At 39.2% G+C, this 19,635-nt stretch overlaps 1 protein-coding gene across 49 annotated transcripts in view; it reads left to right on the top strand.

The window, feature by feature from the left end:
- Positions 1-2,775: 2,775 nt before the first annotated feature.
- NUMB (NUMB endocytic adaptor protein) overlaps positions 2,776-19,635 on the top strand; it is a 170,415-nt gene continuing 153,555 nt past the window's right edge. For 13 of the 49 annotated variants that reach the window (XM_069597003.1, XM_069596977.1, XM_069596968.1 and 10 more), the window contains exon 1: positions 2,881-2,988. The gene's annotated coding sequence lies outside the window, so the exon portion shown is untranslated. The other 36 variants (XM_069597008.1, XM_069596980.1, XM_069596999.1 and 33 more) reach the window with 21 other exon arrangements.

The following is a 19,635-nucleotide window of genomic DNA, read 5'->3' as shown; positions in this document are numbered from 1 at the left end:
CCATCTTATCCTCTGTCACCCCCTTCTCCTCCTGCCTTCAATCTTTCCCAGCATCAGGGTTTTTTCAAATGAGTCAGTTCTTCACATCAGGTGGCCAAAGTATTTGAGTTTCAGCTTCAGCTTCAGTCCTTCCAAAGAACATTCAGGACTGATTTCCTTTAGGATTGACTGGTTGGATCTCCTTGCAGTCCAATGGACTCTCAAGAGTCTTCTCTAACACCACAGATCAAAAGTGTCAATTCTTTGGTACTCAGCTTTCTTTATAGTCCAACTGTTACATCCACACATGACTACTAGAAAAACCATAGCTTTGACTAGATGGACGTTTGTTGGCAAAGTAATGTCTCTGCTTTTTAATATGCTATCTAGGTTGGTCATAGCTTTTCTTTCAAGGAGCAAGGGTCTTTCAATTTCAAGGTTGAATTTACCATTTGTAATTATTTTGGAGCCCAAGGAAATAAAGTCTGTCACTGTTTCCATTGTTTCCCCATCTATTTGCCATGAAGTGATGGGACCGGATGCCATGATCTTAATTTTCTGAATGCTGAGTTTTAAGCCAACTTTTTCACTCTAGTATATGAAATAGAAGGGTGACTTCCCTAGTGGTCCAGTGGTTAAGACCTCATGCTTCCACTGTAGTGGGTGCAGGTTCCATCCCTGGTAGAAGAATTAAAATCCCACATGCTGTGTTGTGTGGTGAAAATAAATAAATAGATACAATGAAATAAAAGGAATAGCTGAACTTTGTGGCAAAATTCCTAGTTTTGTGATAGTAATTTTGTTGAGTTCCTGAACTTCCATGACAAGTCCTCTTAGTGAGGCTGGCCTAATTCTATGTTCTCGATGGCACATAGTAACTAAGACATACTATAACTATGACTGTGAAAGAGCCATTATTACCCAAAGTATCATAATAATGGTCATGGCCTCCTATGACGTTATTGTTTTCTATCTGCCAGGACATTAATTGCCTTCTAACTTGCTCTAAAATTGGTAGGTAGGACACCACCAAGACTAGAGAGAAGAAAGCTGTTGGTAATATATTCAAAAGCTTCGGACATACTGCTGCCTCCTCGCTGGAGCATCTTCACATTTACATGTTACTTCTTTTGTTATGGGATGTTAGTTAAGGCTTGCCTTATGTCTTGAATGCCATCTTATCATGGTCAATGTTTGATCTTTCCTTCAACTGAATGATTCAGACATTTCTGCGGTTATTTTGGCTTTTCCGCTTTCCTTTCACGGGCTTTTCATGAGTCATTGAATTGAAGGGGAGGTTATTTCTAAATTGGAAGGTGAGGATGAGAGAAGGGGGAGGAAAGTTCTGGGAAAAAGCGAGGAAAAGACACCTTACTGTTATGTAGAGTTACTGGAGGAATAATTTCCACTTAGTTTGGTGATAGAGGTATATAGTTTATTTAAATGACTAAAAATATATGTTAGAAAATTGACAATGTTTTCTTTGGGGGGTGGATAATGAACCACACAGTTTTACACTCCTTGTAGCTTGCTGAAATAGGACAGAAGGGTAAATAGAAGAGATATGGAACAAAGAGTTAGCAGGAATAAGAAAGGGGCAAAGTCTAGTGTCGGTGCCACAGGAAGTCCCCAATCATAAAGAGGTGCTTAAGGGGGACTTTCCCAATCCATTCCTGAGTTGTATGTTTCATGACCCATGCGTTTATGTATGCTGGGTGGAGTTGTGAGGAAGGTACATTTATTTAAATCTGATTTAGAAATTGAAAGAGTAATTAGGCCAGCATTTTGCCATTCAGGGACAGGAACAGTGGGTGGAAATGAAAAAGAAAAGCAAAAAGCTGAAATGAAAAAAAAATGGATATACATTTCTAGGAGCACAGGTTTTTATAGCAACATCAAATTTCTCAAGAGTGCCTACTGTGATTTGTACCCAAGTGAATAAAAACACAATCATTTATTCTTGTGCATTGCGCCAATATGAGAAAAGAACTGCAGTTCATTCAACGGTCCTAATTTAGACTGCTAGGAAGAGAGATTTAGAAAAAAAAGATAAATTGTTAAGTATCTGACACACATCTAGTTGGGTTATTTAAGAACTAACGAGCATAAAAATCAAGTTGCAGGGAGCCGAATTTTCTTTTCCAGAGCATCACAAGGGTAAACTGTGGCCCATTTAGTCCAAACTTGCTGTTGGCTGCCTGGTCACATCGCAGAAGCCAGCCATGAGTGAGTCTGAAAGAGGGAGGCCTCGCAACACTCCACTTCAATTTATTAACTGCAACCAAAGTGGGTTGACTACTGCTAAATAAACGGTTGTGCTCTGCTCTTTAGCATGGAGACTTCTGGAAAGAACGTCAAGGAAATTGGGCACCATAGGACCTCAAGGGGAAATTTTAATTTATATAGAGCGTTTCTCTCACCGAGTTGTAATCGATTTTTATACACAACTTCTAATGTTGCTGTTTTGTGTAAGAGGGTAGGGTGTCCCTAACCTCTGGGTAAGCTGGCAGTCATAAGCTTCTCTTTATTGGGAGAAAGTTGGAGAAAAGCACGAGTTTACAGTCACCTCTACCACAAAGAGTTAATCCTTCCCGTCGGATTTGAGCGTCAGTCCCTTCCTTGCTTTCTACTGCGCAACCAAACTGTGCCTAAGCTCGAACCAACCGGAGCCGACCGTCTTTTGCCAGTTGACTTAACAGACACTTGCGGTAGCCTATCAGAACTTTGAGCTGTCCAACCATCAACCAATTACAACTAAAGCTTGGTAGGTCGCTCCAGGTCCGGGAGGGGGCAAATACCGGGTCAGGGAAAGGGGCGGTAAGGAAGCTTTGACGGACGGGTAAACTAAACCAATAAGAGCAGAGAGCTGCCGCCCCACTATCCAATCGCGAGGTAGGAAGTGTGAAACGGGGTGGGACTGTTGTCATGGGGGAGGTGGAGGCGCTAGGTGGCTACTGGCGCCCGAGGTAGAGAGGCAGGGGCGCTGGAGTTGGTTGCCGGCAGCTGCAGGTGAGTTCCGATAATGCGGGCCTGAGGTCTGGGAGCCGTCGCGGGGGGTGGGGGTGGAAACGCCATTTCGGCGCTCCCGAGGCGGAAGCCAGCGGGAGGGGGCCCTCGACTGCGGGTCCAGCCCGGCCCGGGCCGGGGCCGGGGCCAGGGCGGGGGCGGCGACGGCGGGGAGTTCGCACTGACTGGGCTGGTGGGAGAGCCGCCCGGCTCCTGCGGCGGAGTTCGTAGTGTGGCAAGGTAGGCTGCGGGGCCGGACCCAAGCGAGTCAGACCAGCAGGTCCCTCGGGACGCCTAGCTGGTCGGATCTGGGACACTGACCGGCGACCGGTGCGTGTGAGGGGTAGGTTCCTGGGGAGACGGGAGCGTCCGGGGTCCCGGAGAAGGGAGTGACCGGTCACGATCTGGTCTGAGGGACGAGGTGACGCGGGTATACTCCGGACACCTTTAGGTGTGAGGAAGAAGGTGGGAACCCGGGAAGTCCGGGAGCGGCCCGAGCGGAGAAAGCTGGTGGCGGGGGGGGGGGGGGGGAGGGTGGCGGTGGTGTGGGGGACCGGGAGACTGGGAGTAGCCCAGGTCCGAGGGAGAAGGGAGGCCAAGGGCGCCAGGGGTCCCAGTGAGGATGTGGAGGAAAGAGGCAGGGAGGGGGCGGGGGATTCTCCTGAGAAAGGAGGCCATCCGCGAGAGCAGCGCCGTGGGAGCTCTGGCGGGGCTTCGGTTGCTCGGACCGCTGGAGACCTTGAACAGCTTGGGGAGGGACGGCAGCGCCCTGCCCCCCACCGCTGGTCTGAGATGGGAGATCCAAGACTGGACTGGGAACTGAGTGTGAGGATCCCCGGGAGAGCAGAGTTGTGAATTGTGAAAACAAAACAAAACAAAAACAAAACCCACCAACAAAACCTCGAGGGAGTAGCTCGGGTTTGAGAAGTGGTGAGAGGTTTAGCCGAGGAGTGAAGTCCTCTCTGTTGGGGATTAGTCAAGCAAAATGACTCGGGGGGTAGGCGGGAGAAGTAGTTAGTTTCCTTGTAGGAAGGGAGTAGGAGATAGAGCGTCGTAGGAGGGAGCGAGAAAGTTGCTCAGGAAGAGACTAGTGGTCTTGTGGAAACTGACCAGGACAGTAAGTAACGAGGAATAACATGGGGGCCTTTAATAGGTTCTAGTAACTTCAGAAATAGAAGAAACTTAAGCTGCGTAATAATACTGACATGCCATCTAGGGCCAGAGAAAGGGTTCTCAAAGCAAGGTTGTGCCGTGCATTCCAGTGCTAGGAAAGCAATGTTTAGGACGAGAGCAATCATGTTAGAAAATAAGGACATTGACAAGATGGGGAATTTGAATGGGAAAAAGGGAGGAGTAGCTGAACTGAAGGAGAGGAGAGGCATGAAGAGGGGTAGGCTTACTTTCTCCAAATTAGAAATGTTTGAATTCTGGTTCCACCACCTAGCTTCCATAGCTTAACCTCTCTGTGAAGAAGTTTCATCTGTATAAAAGGGATACGGATACTTCCTACTTCTTAGGGTTTTTTTTTTTTTTCCACGTGAATTAATATCTGTGGAACTTTGAGAATAGTAACTGGCACAGAATAAGTCCTATATACTGGATTTTTAAAAAATGTGTAGAGGATGAAGAAAGGCTTAGAATTTTCTTTAATGCGGCGTTCTGGAACTTTAACTTGAACCGGAATCACCTGGAGGGCTTGCTAAAATACAGAATGCTGGTTCTGTCTAGAATTTCTGATACTGTAGGTCTGGGGTGGGGCCTGGAGTTTGAGTTTCTCTCAGGTGATGCTTATGTTGGTCAGGGGAACATTTTAAGAACCACTTGCTTTATTGAAAGTAGTAGTAATGTAGCAGGGGATTCCTTTGGTGGCTGAGTGATAAAGAATCCACCTGCCAGTTGACGAGGCGCACGTTGGATCCCTGGGTCGGGAAGATCTCCTGGAGAAGGAAATGGCAACCCGTTCCGGTATTCTTTTCCTGGGAAATCCCATGGACAGAGGAGCCTGGCTGGCTACAGCCCTTGGGGTGGGAAAAGAATCAGACACGACTCAGTGAATAAAACAACAAAATAATGTAGCAGCCTTAAAATACCTGTCTACCTGCTAGAAAGGTAGAAGCAAATTGCAAAAGAAACCAAAACAACCCTAATACTCTATAAGGAATACCCTTTTTTTGTTGTTGTTTAGTTGCTAAGCCAAGTCCAACTCTTTTTGACCCCATGGACTGCATGCAGCAAGCCATACTCTTCTGTCCTCCACTATCTCCTAGAGTTTGCTCAAATTCATGTCCATTGAGTTGATAATGCTTGCTATCTAACCATCTCATCCTTTGCTCCCCCCTTCTCCTTTTGCTTACTCTATTTTAAGTCTGTGTTTTTCTAACAGGATGGTACTTTATTAGTAACTATAAAATCAATTTAGTGGGTTACCACCAGCATTACAAATAAATGAAATAGAACAGAATTGACTACTATGCACATGGCAAGGAAAAATATTGTTTTGGGAAGTTTTGCTCATATGTGTGTGTTAGTCACTCAGTCGTGTCCGACTCTTTGTGGCCTCATGGACAGTAGCCCGCCAGGCTCCTCTGTCCATGAAATTCTCCAGGCACGAATACTGGAGTGGGTTGCCATTTCCTTCTCCAGGGTATCTTCCCAACCCAGGGATCAAACCCCGGTCTCCTGCATTGCAGGTGGATTCTTTACTATCTGAGCCACCAGGATGACGACATGTGTGTACTAGGTTACAATGTAAAATGTATTTCTTACATTAAAAAGAGTTTGTAAAACTGTTTTGAGCTATGGAGTGCAGTAAAAGTGATGTTTCAGTAGGGTCGTCCAGGAACTGGGTTTATTATTTGTTTTTCTTTTTGTGGTATTTCTTTCTCAGATGGTGATACATTCTGTTAAATTTCTTCAGTTGATGATTTGGTTTCTCCTGTGTTTGCCTTATCATACTGTGTTGTGCTTCTTTTTAGAAATTGAGACTATTTGGCATGAGTACTGAAGGGTATTTGAGGCAGAGAGTTGAAATTGAATGGTGTTTCTCAGATGTGGTCCACTTTTGTTTCACTCATGCCCTCGTCTTTAGCTTTTCTTACCAGTATACTGTAAAGCTCAGTCTGTAAAAAACCTAAGTATACACAGAGATATTGACGGTAAACAACTAATACTGAAAGAGACTGGTTTGAGAAAAGTTCATGTGTAGAAAGTAAGTAAAAACCAAATAAGACACATTTCAAAAGAGAAAAGCAAAAGGATGTTTCCTTTTTAGAGAGTAAAAGAATTTAAATTTTTTTCATGGACTTTCATACAAAATATATACTATAAAAGCATTTTTAAGAGAACCAAATATACTTGTATATTTTAGATTTCTAGGTTTTTGAAGAAAAATGGTGATAATACTGGACAATTAAATGCACCTGGGATAGGGTTTGAACTACAAAGTAGTTTATTAAGCAGGAGCTTTTGTTCTGATGGTTTTCTCCCTTGAGAATGATCTTGATGTGGCATATGTTTTAAGTTTAACTTGTTCGAGGGACCTAAATGTAATCTACATACTTATTTAAAGCTATATTGAGAATATATATGTATATTTTTTGCTGTTCTTGATTTGATTTTTTTTCTATAAGACTAGATGGTTTATATTTAGAAAGAGTTAATTTATATCTGTTTTAATGGATGTAAGAACAGAGAAAGCAGTATTGAAAACAAAGAGATTCTTACAGCTCCCTTTAAGATCTTTACTCCAGGAGATTTGTGTAACCCTTTCATTAATGTTTTATGAAATTGTGAATAAATTTTTGGAGTAGCTTTGCATCAGGAATTTTAGATTTTTCTCTCTGAAAAATAATTTTTATTTGTATTTCATTTTTCTTATATAATTTCAATCTTTGGAAGGCCACAAAATTATTGCATATTCGAGTTGAAACACATAGGCAGTCTTTTCATGAAACAAATTTACTAAATTTTGTGACAAAGGTTGCAAGGATGAAAGCTTTTAAATTCCTTGCATAGAGTTAAATGAAGTATCCCTATCACCAGAATGGTCGTTCTTTGAGTTGTACAGTTGATAGGCACTTTTGTATAGATCATGTGGTTCTTTACTAACTGATGGAAGAATGTAAAATCTTTAATAGAGTGTGGGAAAAATATAAAATTCATTCTTCATAATTGTGGACATTAGTTTGATTACTTGCTTTTTGATAAATGGACTTTATTCAGTTGACTTACTATTTACATTTAATCATACTTATCTACAAATAGCTCTCATTGCTCAACCCTTTTTACAGTGAGATTTGTTAATCTGTTGTTGAAAAAAATGGTGGTTTTTAAATCCCAACGAAACTGCTTTTGACTGTACAATTTAGTGACGCTTTTTCCCATTTCAAAGAATATTCATGTAAATTATTTTTACAAGTGGAAGTTCAATTAAAACTAGTTAATTGAACTAGTTAGTTAACCTGATTTTCTATTTCAGTAAAGTTTTGTCTTTTATATGTAGCTTCTGATCTCTTTTCTCTGCTTTTTGCTCTCCAAATACCCATACAATAAATCCTAATGGAAATGTGCTACCTGAAAATCTGGAGTTCTGTGAAAGTGTAAAAATCCCAGTGTCTGGTTTTTGGTTCGCTGGGAGAATTCCTTTTATCAAAAAAGTTCCCTAGGTAAACTTACTACCTTAAAAAGAGGTCTTTTAATAGAGTACTTGGAAAGCTACATTTTATTTTGGACTTGTCAAAATACATATGTTGTGTTTAATAAATTTTGATTTGTACGGAATGGATCTTAAATTCTGCCAATTTCTGAATTCTGATATATGTTTCCTTGGTGGGGCTGGGGAGAAAGGATATAGTTGTACTCCTTAAATTAAAAATCACTTTTTTTTTGCTATCATATTTCTTTATCTTGATATAATGGTAAATCTCTTATTTACAAACATTATTTTTTGAAAATAAAGACTAATTTATTTGCAAAGAAAATTTATCTCCAGTAATTTAACATATTAGAAATCTGATTAAAGGCAAATTGTGTATAAGGCATTTTAGGCTGTTTGTTCAACTATGAAATACAAGTACTGATAAATAGGTTGTCTTTATCTTATTGCCATATATTTTTGAGAATATAAAATATGCACGTGGAAATCTTAGGGCAAAAGGAGGTTTGAGACTAAGGGAGAATAAGGAGAATACTGACGTGTGTGAGGAGGAGTCTGGCGGATCTGCAGGAAGTATGTCTAGAGGAGTGAGCCATTCTTGGCAGTTTTCCTAGCGTGACATATGTAAAGGAGGTTGATCCTATTTGCAACATTCTCGAATGGACATTTTTTTCGTCCTGCTTGTTAGAACTCTTCCTTTGTTGTGTTCCACTCAAGAAAGCATGTCAGAATACAAATGAACACCGTGAGAATTGCTAGTCCTAGGATGGGAACCTGGGCAGAACCATGTGGATTTAGAAGGCAGGATACGTGACTCTGCTCTCTAGCTCTTGGGAATAGGTGCCCGACACTTGTTACTAGGCCATGCCTTCCCATTTGTCCTTTCTGATGGAGTCTGGGACTAGGTAGGAGGAAGACTCCAGTCACCTTAAATGTATGAACCGAGGAGTTGGTTAATAATTGACTTCATTGGCTTCCCTTTCTCTGCCTACCCAGACTCTTTCTTCCTACTTGCTTGTTGCTACCTTACATTCACAAGCAAAGTCTTGAGTTCTCTGATTAGGTAGCAAAATATTAATTATGGTAACCTGTTTATATTGTATAGTTAATAAGAAAAATGATTATCATCAGATTTTTCCAGGTTAGTTAGGAAGGAAAAGGTATTTAAAGCTGTAGAACACTTGCTTGGCTCCTGAATAAAGACAAAGTCAGGGAAGTCAGGAACACAGAAAAAAAGCAAAATTTATATCTTCTAAGATTGACTGCCTTTGACTTTAGAAAAGTAAAAATGATGCTTCTGACTTTTTAAATCAGGAATTTTAGCTCCCAGTATTAGTTAATAAATTTTTTTCAACCTAAAATCTCACAGACTCAGAATAGCCTGATGATCACAGAAGTACATTTGTAACTACCATATGGAGAAATTGAAAAGAGTATCATTTGTGTTCTGAGGAAGAATGATAGGATAGAAAAAAACCCAAGTTCTGTGATTGTTTGACCATGCTTTTGAACTCTGGCTCTGTCATTTACTAATTGACTAGGCAGTAAGCAGTTTATGAAATCTTTCATAGCCTTAGTTTTGTCATCTATAAAATGGAGCTTGTAATATCCTCCTTAACTATCCTGATAATGAGAATTAAACAAAATCATTTTTTGTAGTACCTTGCATATAGTGGGCACTCAATACACGATGATGTTAATAATTAGTAATTATAGCAGTCTTAGCCCTTTCTTGGCACCCCACTCCAGTACTTTTGCCTGGAAAAAAATCCCATGGGTGGAGGAACCTGGTAGGCTGCAGTCCATGGGGTCTCTTAAGAGTAAGACATGACTGAGCGACTTCACTTTGACTTTTCACTTTCATGCATTGGAGAAGGAAATGGCAACCCACTCCAGTATTCTTGCCTAGAGAATCCCAGGGTTGGGGGAGCCTGGTGGGCTGCCGTCTGTGGGGTCACACAGAGTCAGACATGACTGAAGCGACTTAGCAGCAGCAGCAGCAGCAGCCCTTTCTTAATATCGCAGATACTGGGATTATAAGCAATGTGGTAGTTAGAAAAACAGGAATTGACTTTACAATTTTACATGTATTTTAAGTATTTACAATCTTTGTTTTTGTGGTTGGTTTACATGGAGTAAAAGGTTGGTTTACATTGGTTTACATGGTTTACTAATATTTACATGGGGTAATGAGGCTAATATTTTTTTTATGTGGTCACAGGTTGTATCTCCAAGCATATCATCTGATCCTCTTCTGTCTGAGTTTTGCTAACATTGTTGTTCAGCTGTCCAGTCGGTCTGACTCTTTGCGGCCCCGTGGACTGCAGGATGCCAGGCCTCCCTGTCCCTCACCATCTCCCAGAGTTTGTCCAAGTTCATGTTCATTGCATCGGTTATGCAGTCCAGCCATCTCATCCGCTGATGCCCTCTTCCTCTTCTGCCCTCAGTCTTTCCCAGAATCGGATTTTTCCTAATAGTGGGTGCCATTAACCCTGCTACTGGAAAAAAAAAAGTTACAGATTTAATGACTTAAAATTTGTTCTAAATGCTAGTTAGAAAGGATCAGTTTATCTTCCCTTATAGTTAATACATTACTCTTCATGATTCAAGTTGAAGTAGATTTTATTTCTTTTTTTTTTTTTTTAGATTTTATTTCTTAAGCCCTGTACCTTCCTTAGTTAAGGATTTGGTCAAAGGTGAAAGAAAAATCTTTTTTCACACGTAGAAAGCTGTTAAAAGCTATATTATCTCTTAAATTGTCTCTGAAGAAAGCAGCTGTATAATTTCCATAACATTCATGATGTTATGGGCTTTATGTTAATTTCATCAATGAACATAATTTTTAAATAGTTAACTATTTTAAAGAGTAGATTCATTCTTTTTTTCTTTTTTCATTTTTTTGGGAGAAGGGTTGCCTCTCATGGCTTGTGGGATCTTAATTCCCTGGCTAGGGATTGAATCTAGGCCATGGCAGTGAAAGCACTGAGTCCTAGCTCCTGGATAGTCAGGGAATTCCCAGATCCATTCTTATTTTTGAAAATTATTTATTATTCGTAGTATGAAGGGATGTTTTCCTATGATAGCAGAGTCTTTCTTACTCTTGCAATGATTATAGTACTAAATACTGTATTGGGTATATTGGCAAGAAAATGAACTGTAAATATCTATTTATATGACTGGTGGGGCTTCCCTGGCAGTCCAGTGGTTAAGACTCTGGACTTCCAGTGCTGGGGGTGTGGGTTTGATGCCTGTTGGGGGAACTAACATGCTGCACATGCTGCACAGCATGGCCCCCCCAAAATTTTTTTTATGACTGGTCATCATTTCTAAAAATGTTAACATATTTTATCAAAAGCTGTTGATTTCTTAATGCTCCATTCCTTGATATTCCAGCTTAATTTTAGAAACCGTACAGCTTGGTATGTTATCATATTGGTGAGGATTTTTAAAAAAATTATTTTGTGATATTAGATTTAATCTTCATAAAGCTGTAAAGTTTTTGAAGTCACGACTTTTATCATTTTTGGTATTCTCTGGGATACACATGTACTGAGTAAATGATGGGGAGACTGACTGCCAGTTGAATTTATAACATCAACTAAATTAACTTTGATTGGCCGAGTTCAAATCTAACTCTACTTCCTTAGGCAAGTTAATTTAGTTTTCTCACCTGTAAAATAAATCGCTTTGAGAGTTATGAGATAATTTGTGTAAAGCACTTAATAGTACTTAACTCATAGTAATGGAGAAGGCAGTGGCAACCCACTCCAGTACTCTTGCCTGGAAAATCTCATGGGCAGAGGAGCCTGGGAGGCTGCAGTCCATGGGGTCGCACAGAGTTGAACACGACTGAACTGAAGCGACTTGTCTTATTTTTAGTTCAGTCAACCTGTGGAAAAATTTGAATCTTTATTTTAAATCAGCTGTATTTTTTGCCATTCAGTCATACTAAATTCTTAATTATCTACACCCAGATTAGCATTGTTATAACTAATCCCTAAATTCCTTTCGATTATGAAGTGTAGCTAAGGAACCAATTAGACACATTTTTCATTAGGCTTAAGTTTTATTTAAGATAATATTTAAATACTGTATCTCCTTGGCATTGAATAGCTTCATTAAGCAGTTCTTAATCTGTTGCCTGCAACTCTTTGGATTGAGGGGTGGATGTTTTCTGTAGTTAGTAAAGCGCTCTCAAATCCATTTGCTCATTAAATATTATCTGTAGACAAAAGTAATAAGTTCTAAATACCTATATGCATTATACTTACATGTGCTATGTACTGTGTACTAAGTCACTTCAGTCGTGTCTGACTCTTTGCAACCCTATGGACTGTAGCCCACCATACTTCTCTGTCCTTGGGATTATCCCAGGCAGGAATACTGGAGTGGGTTACCACCTCCTCCAGGGGATCTTCGTGATCCAGGGATCGAACCCAAGTCTCTTATGTATCCTGCATTGGCAGGCAGGTTCTTTACCACTAGCTCCACCTGGGAAGCCTTACACTTACATATATGTTTAACATTTATTACTTTGTACATCTATACGTATGCATGCATATACATTTATATTTGAAGAATTGTTCTTCAGTAGCTAAGTTGGACTCTTTGTGACCCTATGGACTGCAGCACACCAGGCTTCCCTGTCCTTCACTATCTCCTGGAGTTTGCTTAAACTCATGTCCATTGTGTCAATGATGCCATCCAACCATCTCATCCTCTGTCGCCCCCTTCTCTTGCCCTCAATCTTTTCCAGCATCAGGGTCTTTTTCAATGAGTTGGCCCTTTGCATCAGGTGGCCAAAGGATTAGAACTTCAGCATCAGTCCTTCCAGTGAATATTCAAGGTTGATTTCCTTTACAGTTGACTGATTTGATCTCCTTGCAGTCCAAGGGACTCTCAAGAGTCTTCTCCAGCACCACAATTTGAAAACATCAATTCTTCATCACTCAGCCTTCTTTATGGTTCAGCTCTTATATCCGTACATGACTACTGGAAAAAGCATAGCTTTGACTATATGAACCTTTGTGGGCAAAGTGATTTCTCTCTTTTTGATACACTGACTAGGTTTGTCATAGCTTTTCTTCGAAGGAGCAAGTGTCTTTCAATTTCATGGCTGCAGTCACCGTTAGCAGTGATTTGGGAGCCCAAGAAAATAAAATCTGTCACTCTTTCCACTTTTTCCCCTTTTATTTGCTATGAAGTGATAGAACTGGATGCCATAATGTTCGTATTTTAAATGTTGAGTTTTAAGCCAGCTTTTTCCCTCTTTATCACTCTCATTTAAGAGGCTCTTTAGTTCTTCGCTGTTTTAGACTGGTATCATCTGCATATCTGAGGTTGTTGATATTTCTCCTGCAATCTTGATTCCAGCTTGTGATTGATCCAGCCTGGCATTTTGTGTGATACAGTCTGCATGTAAGTTAAATTAGCATGGTAACAATATACAGCCTTGGCAAACTCCTTTTTCAGTTTTGAAGCAGTCTGTTGTTCCATGTCCACTTCTGACCATTGCTTCTTGACCTTAATACAGGTTTTTCAGGAGACAGGTAAGGTGGTCTAGTGTTTGCATCTCTTTAAGAATTTTCCACAGTTTGTTGTGATACACGTAGTCAAAGGCTGTAGCGTAGTCAATGAAGCAGAAGTAGCTGTTTTTCTGGAAACCCCTTGCTTAATTTGTGATCCAGAGGATGTTGGCAGTTTGATCTGTGGTTCCTCTGCCTTTTCTAAATCCAGCTTGTATATCTGGACATTCTCAGTTCACATATTTTCAAAGCCTAGCTTGTAGGATTTTGAGCATTATCTTGCTAGCATGTGAAAATGAGTGCAGTTGTACAATAGTTTGAATATTCTTTGGCATTGGAATGAAAACTGACCTTTTCCAGTCTTGTGGCCACTGCTTAGTTTTCCAAATTTGTTTGACATACATATTGAGTGCAGCCCTTTACCAGCGTCATCTTTTAAGATTTTTAAATAGCTTAGCTGGAATTTTGTCACCTCCACTAGCTTTGTTTGTAATAATGCTTCTCAGGCCCGCTTCATTTCACACTCCAGGTTGTTGGCTGTAGGTGAGTGAACACACCATTGTTGTTATCTGGGTCATTAAGACCTTTTTTGTATTTTTTATGTTATTTTATATATTCTTACGTGTATTCTCGCCACCCCTTCTTAATCTCTTCTGCTTCTGTTAGGTTCTTGACATTCTGTCCTTTACTGTGCCAATCCTTGTGTGAAATGTTCCCTTTGTATCTCCAGTTTTCTTGAAGAGCTCTCTAGTCATTCCCATTCTACTGTTTTCCTCTATTTCTTTGCATTATTCACATAAAGAAGGCTTTCTTATCTCTCCTTGCTATTCTCTGTAACTCTGTATCAGTTGGGTATATCTTTCCCATCTTTCCCTTTCTCCTTTGCCTTTCACTTGTCTTCTAAGCTATTTGTAATGCCTCCTCAGACAACCACTTAGCCTTCTTTCATTACTTTTTCTTGGTCACTGCCTCCTGTACAGTGGTACAAGCCTCCGTCCATAGTTCTTCAGGCACTTTGTCTACCAGATCTAATCCCTTGAATCTATTTGTCGTTTCCACTATATAATCATAAGGGACTTGATTTAGGTCATACCTGAATGATCTAGTGGTTTTCCCTACTTTCTTCAATTTAAGTCTGAATTTTGCAATAAGGAGCTCATGATCCACAGTCAGCTCCAGGTCTTGGTTTTGCTGATTGTATAAAGCTTTTCCATCTTTGGCTGCAGAAAATAAATCAGTCTGATTACAGTATTGACCATCTGCTGATGTCCATGTGTAGAGTCCGCTCTTGTGTTGTTGAAAGAAGATGTTTGCTATGACCAGTGGGTTCTCTTGGCAAAACTCTTATTAGTCTTTGCCCTGCTTCATTTTGGGCTTCCCTGGTAGCTCAGCTGGTAAAGAATCCACCTGCAGTGCAGGAAAACCTGGTTCGATTCCTGGGTTGTGGGAAGATCCCCTGGAGAAGGGATAGGCTACCCACTTCAGTATTCTTTGGCTTCCCTCGTGGCTCAGTTGGTGAAGAATCCGCCTGCAATGCAGGAGACCCCGGTTCTGTCCCTGGGTTGTGGGAAGATCCCCTGGAGGAAGGCATGGCAACCCACTCCAGTATTATTGCTTGGAGAATCCCCATGGACAGAGGAGCCTGGTGGGCTACAGTCCATGGAGTTGCAAAGGATTGGACGTGACTTCAGTAACTAAGCACAGTGCAGCATTTTATACTCTGAGGCCAAACTTGCCAGTTACTCCTGGTATCTCTTTACTTCCTATTTTTGCATAACGATCCCTTATGATGAAAAGGACTTCATTTTTGGTGTTAGTTCTAGAACGTCTTGTAGGTCTTCATAGAATTGGGGCATAGACTTGGATACTGTGGTGTTGAATGATTTGCCTTGGAAATGAACCAAGATCATTCAGTCATTTTTGAGATTGCACCCAAGTGGTGTGTTTCAGACTGTTTTGTTGACTATAAGGGCTGCTCCATTCTATGGGATTCTTGCCCACAGGAGTAGATGTAATGGTCATCTGAATTCAGTTTCCCACTCCCATCCGTTTTAGTTTACAGAGTCCTAAAATTACATCCAATTTGAAGAATAGTAGTGAAAGTAGTGTAGTGAAAGCGTTAGTCTCTCAGTCGTGTCTGAGAGTCATGTAACACCACGGACTGTATCCCATCAGGCTCCTCTGTCTGTGGAATTCTCCAGGCAGGAATACTGGAGTGGGTAGCCAGCCATTCCCTTGTCCAAGGGATCTTCCCAACCTAGAGGTTGAACTTGGGTCTCCTGCATTGCAGGCATATTCTTTATCGTCTGAGCCACCAGGGAAGCCCATTTTGAAGGATATGTATATTCGAATAAATGTTGAGATGAATTTTTAAAATTTTCACTTTATAAGGCTAGACTGAATTCATAGGTAGCCTTGGTTATTTTGACTCTTCCATTTTCTGGCTGAAAATTCAGGTATTACTATGTAGGGATTGGTTAATATTTTGACTTTTAAAAAGCTGCATCATACTAAAAGCTCTCAGCCCATTTTTTCTACCCTTTTCTTACCCAAATGTATCATTTCATAAACTTCTCTTCCCCCAAAATGGCATATACTGTTTACAAAATTCAGGTATAACTGACATATAATGAAATTGCATATATTTAAAGTATACAGTTTCATGAGTTTTTATCTATTTACATACTACAATCAAGATAAGGAATATACCAGTTTAAAAGTTTCCTTATGCCCTTTGGGTAAGGTTTACCCTTCGGTAAACCATCTCTCCCTTTCCACACTCAGAATAACAATCTGCTGTCAGTATAGTTTGCATTTTCTAGAATTTTCTGCAAAGAAAATTGCATGGTATATACTCTTTGAGAGGGAGGTCTGGTGTCTTTCACTTTGTCTAGTTAACTTGAGGTTTATCCACGTTATTTTGTGTATCAGTAATGCCTTCCTTTTTATTCCTGAGTAGCCCCACTCCAGTACTCTTGCCTGGAAAATCTCATGGACAGAGGAGCCTGGTGGGCTACAGTCCATGGGGTCTCTAAGAGTCAGACACGACTGAGCAACTTCACTTTCACTTTTCACTTTCGTGCACTGGAGAAAGAAATGGCAACCCACTCCAGTGTTCTTGCCTGGAGAATCCCAGGGATGGGGGAGCCTGGTAGGCTGCCGTCTATGGGGTCACACAGAGTCAGACACGACTGAGATGACTTAGCAGCAGCAGCAGTGTTCCAATATGTGTCACAATTTTAAAAATTATTCTGTTGATAAGACATGGGATTGTTTCCAGTTTTTGGCTATTCAAATTACACTATAAACCTTCATGTACAGATTTTTGTTTTAGGAACATGTGTTTTTGTTTCTTTTGGGTGTATATCTAATAGTGGAGTTGTTGGGTCATATGTTAAGTCAGTTTCCAAAGCTTCTATAATTTACATTCCCACTGGCAGTGGGAATGAACATTCTGACTTCTTCACATCCTCACCAGCACTTGTTATTATCTCTGTCTTTTTTGTAGTCATTCTAGTAGATGTGAAGTAATAATTCATGGTGGTTTTGTTTTGCATTTTCCCGATGGCTGTTGATACTGAGAATTTTTTTTGTGGGTTTATTGGACATTTGTATATCTTCTTTGAAATATTACCTATTTGGATCTCCTGCCCATGTTAAAAAATGGAATTGTCTTTTGTTATTGTGTTTTTAGTTATGGAAAACTTTTATACATGTTCTGGATACAAGTCCCATGTTAGATACATGATTTGCAAATATTTTCTCCCAATATGGCTAGTATTTTCACTTTCTTAGTGGTGGCTATTGAAGCGCAAACCTTTTTCATTTTGATATAGCCCTGTCTTTGTGCTTTTGGTATAATATCTAAGAAACAGTCACCTAATTCAGTTCAGTTCAGGTCATGAATATTTATGCCTGTATTTGCTCCTAAGAGTTTATATAAATTTTAGCCCTTACATTTAGTTCCATTTTGAGTTAATTTTTGTGTAAGGTATGGGGAAGGGGCCCAACTTAATTATTTTACTTATGGTTATCCAGTTGCCTCAGCACCCTTTGTTGAGACCATTACCTTTTGTTTATTGGCTTGTTAGAAAAGTTTAATAAAATTTTCTGCTTTGTTACTAATTCTTAAAAATAGCAATTTGTTGACCCTTTTGGTCTAGTGGGGCAGAGGGAAGCAGCTTAGAGTTGTAAGAATGGGTTATAAATGAACCCACTGACTTAAATATATGATTGTTGATTTCATCCTTTCGTTACTTTATACTTGAGTATTAAATGAAATTCAGCTGCCATTTTTCTGCTTACTGGGCAGTTTTGTGCACAGAGTTCTACAGAAGCTTCAGTGCTGGACCATTTAATGGAAATTGGGGTTAGGTTTCAAACATGTGACATAAAGGAAGAAAAGCTTCTGTTACACCTTTTCCTTCTTTAACTCTCCTATCCTGTTACCTTTTTTATCTTAAGAGGACTCTTTTGGATTATTAACTCATAGCCTTTTTCTGAGGGAAGATCAAGTACTAAGGCTTTTTTTTAAAAGTTGGAGATTGAAGGAAATGTTCTATAATGACTGTTGAAAACATTATAGAGAAATTATAAGTATCTTTATTAGCCTTGGTAAATTTAAAATTCAGAATTAATATCAGAATCAGTTTCCATTTCCACGTAATCCTAGTTGAAGGTTAGAAACAGCATGGTATTTTTCTTTCATTTAAAAAATCATGAAAATACAGTTATTTTACAACTTGTGAGATTACTTAGCATTTTGAAAGAAGTTTATTCTTTATTTGTAGAACATTTGACTCTAAATTGGGTTTTTAAGTTTTTCCCTATGTTTTAAGAGGCATTAATTATTCTCTTTTGGAGGTCTTACAAGCAAAGGGAAAAGTATAAATCTTTTACAGAGTGTTTAAATATTACGTGTCTCATCTCTATTTGTAGAATTCTGTTTCTTTAGAATATGAGGCCAGTACTTTGCCAAGTAAGAGCTAATTTCCTGGGAAATCTGGTTGCTGGCTTGACTTCTTGCTCTGCCTTTTCCCTTTTGTTGCTTTATAAAAGAGCAGAGCCCAGTCCTGTGGAAAATCACTAAATCATCAAATTATTTTCCCTAGCTCAAATTAAGCATGATTGATATATATTTGCATTGTATTGAATTCTGTAACTTTTTCTTGTTAGAGATTTGTTAGCGTATCTTGAAGGACTTTGACTTCATTTAATGAGTTGGCTGCTCATAACTGAAATAACACTTATCAGTGTGTTCCTTTAACGAATGTTCTTATCCTTCTGTTGGTTTTTTTTTTTCCCTCTCTCTCCAGTAGACGTAGTTAGTGAGGGGAAACACTGGTGTTCTTACAATGAAATCCAGACAGTTATGAAATATAATAGTAGTTTCTATGATGTTGGCCTCTAATTATGATTTTCTAATGACATTGTTTCTAATTTTTCCTCATTGCTTATTTTACTGTGTACATACATTTGTAAGCTGCTTTCATTAACATACATTTTATTAAAGTAATTTGAAACAGTTTAAAACAGCTGAAGAATATTTCAATAATGGATGCATTATTATTTATGCAGCCAGTTTCCATAGTGTTCACATTTAGCTTGCTTGTTGATTTCCAATTATTATAAATAAAACTTCAGTGAATATTGCTAAACCTAAATCTTTGTCCACATTTCTATATTTTTAAGATAAATACATTTGAATGGAATTATTAGGTCAAGTTATACATTTCTTAGAGCTTTCAGGAGAGCAGAACATTGCATTGTTGCCCTCCAGAAAGGTCGTGCTGATTTATATTCCCCTTAGCAGTGTGAGACTGAGGTATGTGTTAATACCTTTGTCAGCAGTGTTATTATTTTAAAGTATTTAAAATGTTAATATAAGGAGAAAATAGTAACCGGTTTCTTAAATTTGTGTTTATTTGATCTCTAGTAGACTATTTTATTTATTTATTTATTTTTTTGATCTCTAGTAGACTTTTAAATGTGATCATTAACCTTTAAGTATCTCTTTTAAGTGAAGTTATATTACTGTTCTTTGTCTTTATATTTTTTGTTTTCTGAGTGGGCTCCAGTTTTTACATGGAATCTAGGAATAATATTCAAAACAGGATAATATTCAAAGCTGTGACTTAATTTATGTGAATGACCAGTGACAGTTGTTTAATGCCCTTTCAGTTTAGTTTTACCCTGCAACTACTTTATGATTTTTACCTGTTTTTGAATTTCATATAAATGGAATAATACCATATGTACTCTTTTTATCTGGCTTCTTTTGTTTAACGTGTTTTTGAGATTTGTTTTGTACACTTTTATTATTAAGAAAACTGTAACCAATAGAAAATTACAGCAGTGGTATATATACCCTTTTAAATAAAATGTCATTAAAACATTCTCTAAACCACAGTTTGTTAACTATTTAATTTGCCTCAAGTCCAGGTTGTATCTAAGACCATTTCCATTACAGTA

Source organism: Ovis canadensis, chromosome 7 (genome assembly GCF_042477335.2).
Source record: "Ovis canadensis isolate MfBH-ARS-UI-01 breed Bighorn chromosome 7, ARS-UI_OviCan_v2, whole genome shotgun sequence".
NCBI classification, from domain to species: Eukaryota; Metazoa; Chordata; class Mammalia; order Artiodactyla; family Bovidae; genus Ovis; species Ovis canadensis.
The sequence above is the reverse complement of the archived record's forward strand: the minus strand, read 5'-3'. Positions and strand labels throughout refer to the sequence as shown.